At 35.6% G+C, this 14,025-nt stretch overlaps 1 long non-coding RNA gene across 1 annotated transcript; it reads left to right on the plus strand.

The window, feature by feature from the left end:
* Positions 1–6,249: 6,249 nt before the first annotated feature.
* LOC117613230 lies at positions 6,250–8,082 on the plus strand. The gene is made up of 2 exons (XR_004583689.1): positions 6,250–6,562; positions 7,593–8,082. It is a non-coding gene; the product is annotated as an uncharacterized LOC117613230 (long non-coding RNA).
* The last annotated feature ends 5,943 nt before the right edge of the window (positions 8,083–14,025 follow it).

Consider the following 14,025-nt stretch of genomic DNA (forward strand, 5'->3'; position numbering starts at 1 on the left):
ATTCAGAATCAAATGCAAATGGTTGGCTAGAACCCTTTTTTGTATGCAGAGTAACCAGTCTAGGACTCATATTTTTTCTTCTGTTTGAAAAGTTTTCAGAAGAAACATCATCATTGTCATTAATTCTACAATTCTATGTGAATCAGATAGACATTGTGATTGTTGTCTCATAGTACAAGATCCATTCTTAACTTACCCATCTCTGGACACATTTGTTAATCCAGCTTGGCTTTATGGTTGGTCCATCCCTAATCATTCATTTAAAAAAAAAAAATTATTATTGAGGTTAACAAACAAACCCAAAAAAAAAGAGTCCAATTTGGTTGAATATAGTGTATAGGGTGTAGTTTTTATTTTTTTAGATTAGGGTGTACTTATTAAAATTACATTTGTTTCACAATTCAATATATCTTTTTTGTCATTTTATATTAAGATAAATTAGTAATTCAATAAATAGTTTGATAGTAGGGTGTACTCAGTTAATTTTAGGGTTCGTTTAGCAGCACTCAAAAATTAAGGACCCAAAATTAAAGTAGAAAGCCTTTGCGTCGGCAATGGAGACTTAAACTAGGTAAGCATTAGGGTTGCCGGCCACTACGCGGTACACTCATCTTGGGCCACTAGGGGGTTGAATTTCCTCTTAACTCCATACGTCCCAATTGGTATTCAATCTTTAATAATAATAAGAGGGTATGCACCTTCCAAGTAATTTTCAATCTTAAATAATAATAACAGGGTATTCAACTTCCAGGTAATTTCAAAATTTATTCCCTTTACAGCAAACATAAAAGTAGAGAGAGAGAGAAAGAGAGAGAGAGAGAGAGAGCTGGTAAAAAGGGTGGAACATGATTAGGGTTGACCCTAATTTTCAAAGGTGATCATCATAGTGCAAGTATAATTATTCTTCATATGCCTTTAAATCTACGGAAATCATGGTCCAGTCAATTATATTAACATGTAATTAATATGTTATGTTACACTCTAAAAATTCTTTGACAAGTTCTTTTGTTCAATCAAACTAATGAGTTAACACCTTGAGTACAAAATTAGGATGACTAATAATAATAACTAGCGTTGCTGTACTAAGAGCATCTCCAGGAGAGTCTCAAAATTTTGGCCAAATTCTAGCTAAAATAGCTAGAAAGCTGTTATAGCAAACAATTTAAAAGTGTTTCCTCCAGCAATGTTCTCTATTTTAGCTAATTTGAAATATTTTATTATTATTTTCTCTTTCTCTTTCCTCCTCTTTCTCTTGCAAATCCAATATATTTATTAAAAAAAGTAGAATCCAACCCCACCAACCTCCCAAATGTCTTTCTCTCTCTCTCTCCTTTTTTCTCTCTCCTCCTAGCCAAATTCTCTCACCTCCTCTCTACATGTAGAGAGCCAAAAGTTGGTTCTCCAAAATAAAAAGCCAAGTAGGGAGTCTTCTGGAGGTGAATTTTCAATCTTTTTAGCCAAAGTAGCTAGGGATGAGAGGATAGAGAGTCTGTTGGAGATGCTTTAAGATGTGTGTGGACTGTGTAGAGTTCTTGTCTTGTTAAGATTTATTTTTAGCTTTCCTTGACAACTTTGTATTTACAGCTTTTATAAGTAATGAATTATGCTCAGTAATCTTAGGTGGAACCTCAACTTCCTTCATGGTATCAGAGTAGGTTAGCCCACGTCTGAAAACCCAACAGCCACACGTGCTCCACATCACCCAATATGTGTTGTCCACGTGTTAGGCTTGAAAATTCGCCAGACGTGCTGGAGCGTGTGAGAATGCGAAGGTAAAGAGTCCCACATTGGAAAGTTAAGAAACCTAGCAAGAGCTTATAAGGAGTTGGGTTACTCCCCCCATTGTCAATTAGTTTTGGGGTGGAACCTCAACTTCCTTCAATGTATCAAGAGCCAGTATCGCTCACGCTCTTTCTTGATCCTCTTGCTTCTGCTCTTCAATTCCTCCTTAGTCAAATTCTAATTCAATTATTCAATTCTTCCATTTGTTCTTCAACTTCTTGATTTACTACTTCTCATGGTGTCATCTTCATCAATCAAGGTTGAAGGACTCTTGGGTATGGTTACGATTTGTCTTGGTGATGATAATTTTCTTAAGTGGAGTTTTCAGATTGAATCTCGGCTCCAAGGCTATGATCTCTTTGTCCATTTTGATGGCTCGCTTGTTCCTCCCCAAAAATGTGCGATTCTTGATGAAATTGGGGTTACTTTGAGGTCACAACTGCTTATAAGGATTAGTTGTGTACTGATAAGTCTCTCTTGAGTTTTCTGATTGCCACTCTCTCTAATGAGGCATTAGAATATGTCATTGGCAGCAAGACCGCTAGCGAGGCATGGTTTTAACTTTCTGACCGCTATGCTACTGTATCGCGGGCTCGAATTAATCATCTCAAAACTGAGTTGCAGACTGCTCAGAAAGGTATCGACTCCATGGAAAGGTTTCTTCTTCGGCTTAAGCACATTCGTGATCAGTTGGCTTCTGCTGGGGTGCCAATTTCAGATGATGATTTTATGATCACCATATTAAATGGGTTGCCATTGGAGTATGACATGATCAAGACAGTTCTCATTGCTCGTGACTCGTTGATCTCCCTGAAAGATTTTTGTGCTCAATTACTTGCTGCAAACAGACTCCAAAGCTCGGATTCGCACTCACCATGCTCTGTATATGTCTTTTACCTCTTCTCATGGTCAGGTGTTGCACCTTCCTGGTTCTTCTTCTACTCGTATGGGTTTAGTTCCCACTCCTTCTATTGCCTATATGGGTTCTTATGATGCTTCTGGGTTTTATAATAGAGTCTCTGGTTCTCAATCTTTCTCTGGTAATGGTAGAGGTTTTGCCTCTGGACGTGGTCGATTTTCACAGACTCAGTATCCAAGTTCCACTTTTCATGGTGGTCTCAAGTAAGATTTGGGGACTCTTCTTCTAAATTCTATGTTGTTCCAAAATGCCAGATTTGTGGCAAACGTGGCCATACTGCCGCGAATTGTTATCATCGTCATGGTTATCACAATTCTAAGATTTCTGGGTCAATCATTGCTTGCCAAATGTGTGGTAAGAAGGGTCATGGTGCTTTGGATTGCTTCCATCGCTCAAATTATGTCTATCAAGGTCAAGCTCCTCCATCCACTATCTCTGCAATGACAGCTCACAGTTCTTATATGCCTACACATGCTTATGCTCCAATGACAACTCATTCGAGACAAGAGATGGCAGATCATGTTTGGATTGCAGACATTGGAGCTTCCCATCATATGGTTGCTGATGTCTTTACTCTGCACGATTTACCCCCTCTGATTCCACTGATCAAGTGATCGTGGGGAATGGTGAAGGTCTGAATATAACCAATATTGGCACTACTACTTTGTCTTGCGCTTCTACTTCCCTTAAAATGCCTTCTGTTTTTCATGTTCCCAAGCTCTCTGCCACACGTGCTCCACGTCACCCAATATGTGTTATCCACGTGTTAGGCTTGAAAATTTGCCACACGTTGGGGGGCGTGTGAAAATGTGAAGGTAAATAGTTTCACATTAGAAAGTTAAGGGCCTGTCTGGTAACGTTTTCAGAGAATGTTTTCTGAGAGTATTTTCAGATAATGAAAACAAGAAAACAAATTTTCATTTTTAGGAAATGAAAATGCGTCTGGTAGATTAATAAGAAAACATCTTTAGAAAACAAAAACAATGAAAACGTGTTTGGTAGTACAATTGTTTTTCAGGTGTATTTTTGCTAATTTCAGTTCTTATTTTTTTAAAAATTATGATATTTTTAGAGGCTAAAATTATTATAAACAATGAAAAAAATTAAAGCTCAAAAACTATCTTATCTCCTTTTTTTTTTCTTTTTTTTTTCTCTTTTTCTCTATTTCCTCCTCTTTCCTTCTTATTTTCCTTCGCAAGGCTGTTTCTCTTTTTCTTCCCCTTTTCTTCTTCCTTTCCTTCCCAGGCTGCACCCACTCCTCATTCCTTCCATGACATGAATCCCATACACTCACCCACCCATCTCTCTCTCTCTCTCTCTCTCTCTCTCTCTCTCTCTCTCTCTAATTAATGGTTGTGGTGGTTTGATTGGGTGATGATGGTGGTTGAGCTGGGTATGCAGTGGTTCTTCTTCCTGCCTTTGTTTTTCTTTTCTTTTCTTTTCTTCTTCCTCTGTATTTTTTTTTCTTAGTTTGCAGATTTGTGTTATTTTGGGTCGGAGAAGATGGGTGTTGTTCTTGTTGGTGGGTTTATTGGTTGTCAAGAGAGAGAGAGCTAGAGTTGTTGATGGGATGCATTCTTGTGTCTTCAGAAAACACTGAAAACGAAATCACTGACTTTTTTTCGTTTTCAACTTTTGTTCACAAAGTTAGATTTGTTTTCAGAAAACGTTTTGTGAGGGAAAACGAAAACGATGCACCGAACGTGTATTTGTGAAAAACAGGAAATAAAAACAGAAACAGACTCTAAAAACATTACCGAACGGGCCCTAAGAAACCTAGCAAGAGCTTATAAGAAGTTGGGTTACTCCCCCCATTGCCAATTGGTTTTGGGGTGGAACCTCAACTTTCTTCATGGTATCAGAGCAGGTTAGCCCACGTGTGAAAGTCCAACGGCCACACGTGCTCCACGTCACCTAATATGTGTTATCCACGTGCTAGGCTTGAAAATTCATCACACGTGCGGGGTTGTGTGAGAATGTAAAGGTAAAAAAATCACACATTGGAAAATTAAAAAACTTTGCAAAAGCTTATAAGGAGTTGAGCTACTCCCCCATACAAGAAGTCTTCTGCTCTCTCTGTGGAAGCATTTAGATGGTAAGTTAATTCATGCATTTCGTTCATTTTGCATTTAGCATTTCGAAATGTTTGAAACACGTTTTCTTCTGTCATTTAGATGACCTGTCATATGCTGTGGTTCATTCTGCTTTTTCTTACCAGCTCATTAAAACTGATCCACGTGATTTTCACATGATTTTCATTTTTATCCTCTTGTGAATACCATGATTGGCTTGCAGCTGCATTGAATTTAGGGTAGAATTCGAGAGCATAAGCGGGGCACTATGCAAGAGGGGCCCCCACGGCGTTTAGCTCATTTTGGGAAATTTTCTGAAAGTTACTATCTTTGCATTTTCTCCTGTGAGCTTTGTCTGAAAGATTTTTGAGATTTTCAAAAGGTTCCTCTTTTTAAAATCTACTGGTCTTTTCCTTTTTGAGTCTGCATTCATATCTAGAATAATATATACATACAGATTTAGATAGGATTCTTACATTAGTTTCTTCAAGAATGGTTATTTCTTGAAGAAACTGAGTTTCAAACTACAAAATCTACATTTCATCATCTCATTCTTTGCATTCTGCTGAGCTCCTGAAGTCGTGAGGTGAAGGAGCTGAGGATATAGCTGCCACTTTCATGAGGGACTTGAGCTGACATCCTGAGCTGAAGAAAAGGATTGCATAGAGAGTTATAGCTGCTCCTTAATAGATCTAGAAATTCTAAGCTAGTACTTGTATTTTCTATACAAATTCTTATTCTCATAGTGGATTGCCTGATCGGATGATGATTACCAGTTTTTCCTAATGGTGGATGTCTGGGTGAACATGTCTGTTTGTTGATTCTATGACTTTGACTAATCATCTCTTATTATTATTCATAATTCTGATTTAATGGATTCTCACACATACCACCATAGTTGTTGCTAGCATCGGAGATGCCTAGATTGATGGGTCCTTCTGAGTGTTTAGGTTTGTTTATTGTATGTATGTGGTTTGTGATTTGTAATCTCAAGTCTGTGACTAGTTGCTGACTAGTCAATCAGTGTTCAGGAACACTGATTCTATTCTCCTTTGACACTCTAGTTATAGTTTAAAGACTTATTTACTGTAGTACCATCTAAAACTTCGGTCAAATCTCATTTTACCCCCTCAAAGTTAAAATGGCCCACTTAACCCCCTTAACTGTGGTTTCGTGTTTCACTTTACCCCCAACCGTCAATCTTCATTAATAACTCTGTCAATTTTGATGATGTAGCATGGTTATTTTAGTCTTTTTAATCATAAGTGATGATGTGTCATGTGAAGAGCCCACTTTTATTTATTTATTTAAGTGGAGTAAAATATATAATAAAATAATGTAATTACTTGTTTAATTTTTTTTTTTAAATGAAAGTCTTTCTACATTAATAAAAACAATAAAAATCTACATTAAAAAAATTTTAAAAATTTTAAAATTGATAGCACAGCACTGTCCTCCATGATTATATCCCCAACCCATTCAATCACCACCACCACCTCATACAACCTTCACCTTTATCACCTCTTCCTCTAATTCAATCTCAATCTCTCTCTAGCTTTATTCTCACAATCTCAAAGAACCCACCAACATATCGACAACAAGCCCAGCTCTCTTTGCCTTTTCTTTACATGTCATTCTCAACGACAGTGAAAAAAACTAAATCCCCCAACCCATCTCAATCGGCGTCGTCGGCAAGCCTTCACAACGCGGAGAACGAGATTGAGATCCTCTCCAGAGTTCACAACACAGGATTGTGATTCTGCGCAAATTCGGTAGTCGACGACCCACGGTGAGGAGAGAAAATTGAAAAACCATCTTCGAATCTGGGTAGGCTGCTGCGACTGGGTTCAATGTTTTGTGTATGGAAGGGAGAGAGAGGAAGAGAGGGGGAGAGAGAAGAAGACAGTGGGAGAGGGAGACGGGTGGGTTGGGTTGGAAGGGGGGAGGAGTAGCTGTGGACAAATACCAAAAGAACGGGGTTTTGTTCTGTGAGTGGTGGTAAGAAGAAATCGGGTTGCAAGTGGGAGAAGAGGGAGGAAGGGTTTGTGGGGTTGGGTTCTGGGTTCTGTGGTGGGTTGGGAGGAGGGGAGATAGGTTTGTTTGATTATTTTATATTTTTTGTTACTTTTTAAAATTTTACTTTGTTTAAATGTAGTTTTTTTATTTTTATTTATTTTTATTTTTAATTATTATAATATTTAATTATATTTTTATTTATGTGGAGGTGAGCTCCACTTACCATGTCGTCAAAGTTAACGAACTTCTGAATGTGGTTCATAACAAGGGATGACATTGGATCAACTACTCGTTTTCATAATAAGTTAGTGAGATTATTGTATAGTTTTAAAATACAGCTCCATTCGTCTGTATGTTTATATATATATATATATATAGATGATATGGTTAATGTTGATCAATTTTAAGTTATATTATAAAACATTCACAAGTTATACAATACTCTAATACCGCATTATAATTACTTGAAGAAATTATTGATTTGAAAGGTATTGAATTATTGAATTTTATGTGAGATATATTTTTAATTTCTCACGTGTAGAGATACTCGTCTAATTCTCTGTATCGAAAACTTTGGTTGTACTCGTTCATTCTTTCCTTAATAAGATATTATTGCTTTTTCGTGAAAAAAAGAGAGAGAGTAAACATGCATTGAAGCTTCCTGAAAGCGAGTTCACGAACTTGCTACGAAATATCGAGCCTGTTTTTTTATTATATTTTTTTGGATGCGGTTCCCTTATATTATAGACCTCAGAAACTTGAGTTGCGAAGATATTGACCCAAGGTGGAAAAAATGGCTACAGGTCACCTAGTTCTGAAGCCTACCACTCGTCATCCCAAGCAAACAATTTCTGAGGATATTTCTAGACTGACCATCGACCCCCAAAAGAGTAACAGCAGCTCCCAGTCCTCAGAAACGAGTTCCAATTTTGGTGCTGTTCTCCAGCCCAAGAAGGAGAGAGGTAAGAAGAAAACGAAGGGCAGAAGCAGCAATTTCTTCAGCATTACTGACAATAAAATTGAGGGGATCAGAGCTAAGCGGGTAGGAATTTTCCAGTTTGGTAACACCCACGTCCATGAAGGCCACCAGAAAGAAATACAAGTCGACTCCAGTAGTGGAGAAACCGACTCCGCCTCCAGTGAAGAAGAAGAGTAAGCTGATGACTCGCTGAGGTCTGTAGATAGCTTAGTCTCCTTTTTAATTATGCAATATTTGATATTTTAAGTAATCTCCTTTTTAATTATGCAATATTTGATATTTTCAGTAATTTTATTGCGTTATCTTCCACATTAGCTACTTAACAGAATTTCTAATGAGAGGGACGGTTTTGATGTACAAAGGATAATGCTGAGGCCTATTAATCTCACAAAAAATCTTTAAGTACGAATTGTGACAATTTCATAAATTTCGGGGACTATTTGTGATTAAAAAAAAAGTCTAAAAAAAATAATGATTTTGCTTTTCAAGTTTTAATTTTTTAAACACAAACAATATTCTAGCCTTTTTCTATTTAAATGTCCTTCAACTAAAGTCATTGCGTTCTTTTTCTAACAAATAATAAATCTTGTTAGTATATATATAATTGTGAAAAAAATTGAAATAAAATTGTAAAAAGAAATTACAAAAAAAATGAAATACATAAGTCGAGTTTGTCATGGACTCATAACGGCCTGTTTAGTGGCCTGGTACGAGCTCAATCCTATCCCATATGGGTGAGGCCTGCGGACTTCATGACTTTCATAAAAGGACGGGCCCAATCTGGCTCGTTTATTAAAGGGACCGACTATAAATGAAATAAGGACAATGACATAGGCTTAATTATAGGACTATTTTCATGTATTATTGTTGTTGTTGATATTATTAATAGGGAAAAAGTCACTCTAGTCCATCTAGTTTGCTGGTTTTTACTTTAGTCTCTATAGTTTTCACTCAATGACACATCCAAATTTTCATCAAATTCCATCTATAATTCCATCTAAATACCCCTCATATAAGAGGCACATGTTAGAAATTGGACATAAATTTGGACGTGTCCTTAAATTACAATTAAATCAAATTACAAGGGTTAAATTGACAGAATTAAAAACATTGGAATCAAAGTGAAAATTTAATAGTCACTTTTTGCTTTATTAATATTCCCTTGACAATCCTTTCTTTCTTTCTTTTTTTTTTTTTTTTGAGGACCTTTCCTATTGAAAGGGGCGATAGCATATTAAATTCACATACACAATGCGGATGCTAGGACTCGAACCTAGGACCTTGCCTGAGAGAGTAAATACTTCAAACCACTACACTAGTGAGTCCTTTGCCAATTGACAATCCTTTTAAGTAAACATTAACCTAATGAAATGTTTAAGTCTATTGATTTCCTCACATTTGTTGACGGTGGGATTTGAGGGATTTAATTTCTAAACTCCTCATTATAGCATTTCCACACAAGTAGGCAAATGTAGGCAAATGGAGGTCCTAACCACGAGCAGAAGGCAATACCTTTTTTCTAATGGCCCAAAACTCAAATTTGGGAATATATATAATAGGTTAAATTACTCAAATGGTCCTCAAACTTATACCTGATTTACATTTTGGTCAATTAAATAAATTATTCGTTCAAATGGTCCATTAGCTCTATATTATTCGCTCCAATGGTCCTACCATCTAATTTTCTCTTAGATTTAACCTAATTTTAGGGTAAATAATGATCAATTTGCCCTCATATTTAACGAAAATATTGACATAATATAATGGTAGGACTAATGGAGCGAATAATATAGAGTTGATGGACCATTTGAACGAATAATTTAATTGAGGGATCAAAATATAAATCAATTATAAGCTTGAGGAACATTTGAGTAATTTACCCTATATAATAAATCCGGATATCCAAGGGCCCAAATTTTATTTTGAGGTACAATATTTGTGGGAACTCAGATATCCATTGTGGACTGGACTAAAGATGCAGGACCGATGTCAACCCACGTGCAACACAGCTGACGATCTGGTATGCCACGCGTTCTCCTTTTGTTTGTGCGGCTTACGTATAAGTCGTGCCGATAAGCTGACTGTTAAAATTCGACTGTCAGTTCAATTCAAATTGTTATTTTATAAAGGGTTAATGACCTAAATGGTCATCCAACTATTGCTCCAGTATCATTTTTGTTCACCAACTAAAATTTTCATTTCAAACGTCCTTAAACTTTTGATTTTGTACCAAGATGATCCATCCGTCAAAGTCTGTGCATTATTCCGTGAAATCGAGGGACAAAACCGTATTTTTAGGTGAGTATCCTCCTCTAAAAGGGTTATTGATCCCAATGGTCCTTCAACTATTGCTCCAGTATCATTTTGGTCCACCAACTAAAATTTTCATTTGAACCGTTCTTTAACTTTTTTTTTTTTTTTTGGTATCAAGATGGTTCTACTGTTAAAGTCTGTCAATTTTATTGTTAAATTGAGGAGTAAAAATGTCTCTATGAATTAAAATAGTAATATATAATTAAAAATTAAAGAAACTATTATCAAACTTAGAAAATTTTAAAAAATTGAATCTCACTAGCCACATGGCCTTTTTTTTTTCGTGAGACTGACCTAACAATTAATAATAAAAAAACTCTCTATTGTTTAAATTAATTAAAATCACATAAATATTTTTAAAAAAAACAAATTTTTTAAAAGAGTAAACAATAATTAAAAATGAAAGGAAACTATTATAGGAACTTGTACCTAATTTTAAAATTGAAAAAAATTGAAACTCACCATCAACATGGCTGTTTTTTTATTATTTTTAAATGACATGGACTTAAAAAGTAATAATAATTTTTTCTCTATTGGTTAAATTAATTAAAAAATTTAAAATAAGATAAATACAAAAATAAATAACAATAAAATTACGGACTTTGATGGTAGGAAATCTTAAAAAAAAAAAAAAAAAAAAAAAAGTGGAAGGACGGTTCAAATGAAAATTTTAGTTGGTGGACCAAAATGATACTGGAGCAATAGTTGAGGGACCATTTCAGTCATACCCTTCAATAGAGCATCTCAAAAAGTCGCATATACCCTTCAAAACTCAGTCACGTGGCCATCGCGTGATCAAAAGTGACGGAATTTATCATGGATGGACCATCTTGGTACAAAACAAAAAATTTAAGGATGTTTGAAATGAAAATTTTTTAGTTGATGGACCAAAATGATACTTGAGCAATAATTGGGGGACCATTTAGGCCATTAACCCTTTTATAAAGGAAATTCAAATCAAGGACAAATATTTTTGATTGTTTTAACTTTAAAAAAATATAATTGCTCAAATTTATATCCAACTGTCAAACTTTTTTACTATTATTATTTTTTAAATACAAGCAATAGTTTGAATTAATCTAATATGTGTAGATTGAGACTCAAACTTATATGCAGGGGGACGGACTCAATGCCCTAAACCAAATCTCCAATAGTCAAAATCTATAAATAACCATCTATTTGTGAAATAATCTACCTAAAATTAATTTCTTATGGGGCTCGTTTGAAACACCTTTTAAACAATTACTAAAGGTAGGGTCCCAAATTTTAGAAGTTGGAAGAAAAAACTGGGTTCTCGAGAAACATTATTGGATTTGTCATCTCACCTTAGTTTTGTAATGCCATTTCATTTTTCTTTTCCTGCGATGTGGGCTTTGTCAAGAATGTTTGTTTCTCTTATTCACGTTTGCCCTGTTCTTCTTCTTCATGCTTGCTGTCGCGTCTAGCATACGTTGTAAGATGTGCTTGTGCCATATTTGATCTTGGGCTTGAGCTTGAGATTATTAATAATGGATGCTCAGGAACAGGCTGTGGTGGATGGTTAGTGTAGCATCCATAACCATAATTAGGCGGAGGAGCGGAGTAATAATATCCTTGTGGAGCAGCAGGAGCAGGAGCAGACTGTGCTTGTAAGTGATAGTTATAGAAGTATCCATAATTATGTGGAGGAGGAGGAGCATAATTAGTACTGGGATATCCATCAGGTGGAGCTGGGAGATTACTCGGCAGCTTGGACTCTAAAGTACTACCATCATTGGTACTAAAGCCGCTTGAGTTCAACTGACGGGCATTGTAATCTTGTGACATTGTGTTTTTGCCGTGGTTGTTAAGGGCCCGTTTGGTAATATTTTTAGAGAGCATTTTCAGTGAATGTTTTCATAGAATGAAAACGAGAAAATGAAAACGTATTTTCAGGAAATGAAAATGCGTTTGGTAGATTAATTAGAAAACATCTTTAAAAAACAAAAACAATGAAAACGTGTCTGGTAGTACAATTTGAAATAATATGTGAGTTATTTTTATGAAAACGTTTCCCATGAGAATGAAAACAACTTTTTTTTTTTCTTTCTATTTTCTACAAGTACACATGAACTTGTATTCATTTTATGAAAACATTCTCAGTGTTTTCTGTTTTTGAGCCACTGAACGTGTTTTTGACTCATTTTTGTTCTTTGAAAATGAAAACAACCCCTTAAAACGTTACCAAACAGGCACTAATATTCTTCTGTCAATATGCATATAGAGAGAGGATGAATATGCGAAGCAAAAGAAATATAGGGGAAATTCCACACGCACACTCTAGGAAATTGTGTAGGCCTCATCATTTGGCCTGTGGGCTCATGGGCCAATGGGGGCCTGCCCGGCCCATCAAAAAAAAGCCCGGCCCTGCCCGTTATGGGCTTTGAGATAGCCTGGCCCGCCTTGGGCCGGGCTAGGTTTGGGCTTGGGTGTCTGAAACCCGGCCCGTTAGGCCCGCATACATAAATAATTATGTATTAATAAGAGTTAAAGTTTAGGATTATATCACTTAAATCACATATATAATTTGTTTCATTTCATTTACTTTTCTTTACTAATTCCTAGTTTATAATTGGATGATTAGCATATTAATTTGTGTCAATTATTAATTCAACAATTATATATATATAAGATGAACAACAAATCATATCACCAAATATAATTATATAACGAAACATAATCGTACCACAAAATATAATTATATCACGAAACATAATCGTACCACCAAATATAATCATGCTTTTCTTGAACACATCACCAAATATTTGCATATTTATTCATACCATCCTTTAAAAAAATATTTTTTTTGATACTTATTATTTTTTAAAATTATTTCTTAAAACGTATTACGATCTAATTATGTAATAACCTCAAAAATAATACTTGGTTTTATTATTTTTGTAAAAAATCTTATAAGTTGTGTGACTTTATTGGGTGTTTTATGAATTTAGTTTAATGTAAAAATATTGAAATTAAATGAGTTTAATCTCAAATTTGGACTAAAATGCCATTATGATTAAGTTTATGATTTTTTTAAAATGAAGTAGGGCCCTTTTAGGCCTGGCCCGTTGGGCTTAGCCTGGCCCAATGGGCTTTCTCAAGCCCGACTCATGGGTCATGCTTGGGCTTTAAATTTTCTAAAAAAACCGGGCTCGATATTTTCTCTCTCCTCTTTAAAGCTTGGCCTAGCCCGGCTCAAGCCCATTACCCGGCCCTGCCCATTGACGAGCCCTAAAATTGTGTATATGAAATATTCTTTTAGGGTTATTTACTTAAATGGTCCTCAAACTTATACACGAGTTGCATTTTGGTCCCTCAACTAAATTATTCGTTCAAATGGTCCATAAATTCTTTATTAATCGGGGCTTTGGTTATACTGTTACATTCTGTCAATATTGCCGTCAAATATAGGTGTAAAATAATCCGGTTAAATAAAATAGTAGATAAATTAGAAACTAAAAATCAAAAGAAAAAAAAAAGCTGTCCCCTTCCCAACTCCTAGTCCTTAGCCCGATAACCATTACCTCAGCGCCCCATATTCTCCTTCCTATATCTCACCCTATCTTCCCCTCCATCTATGTCCCCTCCTCCTTCTTTGCAACATCATCATTAGGGCGCGGAGGTCAAAAAATCAGCTCCGGTGATGGTGTACAAGAGGTGGTAGTGATAAACAGAGTATACAATAACAGGTGCAGTCAAGAGTAAATACAAAGCAAATCCAATGCATACAATCTCCAACTCAGCAATATTCTAGAAGAGAAGGAACCTATTAGTCATATATCCATCTTACACCTGTCATCATCTCCGTATTCTTTGTAACCAATTCTATTCCAGATTATTCTTTTCAATTGTATATAAACAGTGGTATTCTCAATGTACAAGTATGAATGTAAAATACAATTCCAACCTTTCTTTTCCTCTGTTCT

This window comes from Prunus dulcis, unplaced genomic scaffold (genome assembly GCF_902201215.1).
Source record: "Prunus dulcis unplaced genomic scaffold, ALMONDv2, whole genome shotgun sequence".
NCBI classification, from domain to species: Eukaryota; Viridiplantae; Streptophyta; class Magnoliopsida; order Rosales; family Rosaceae; genus Prunus; species Prunus dulcis.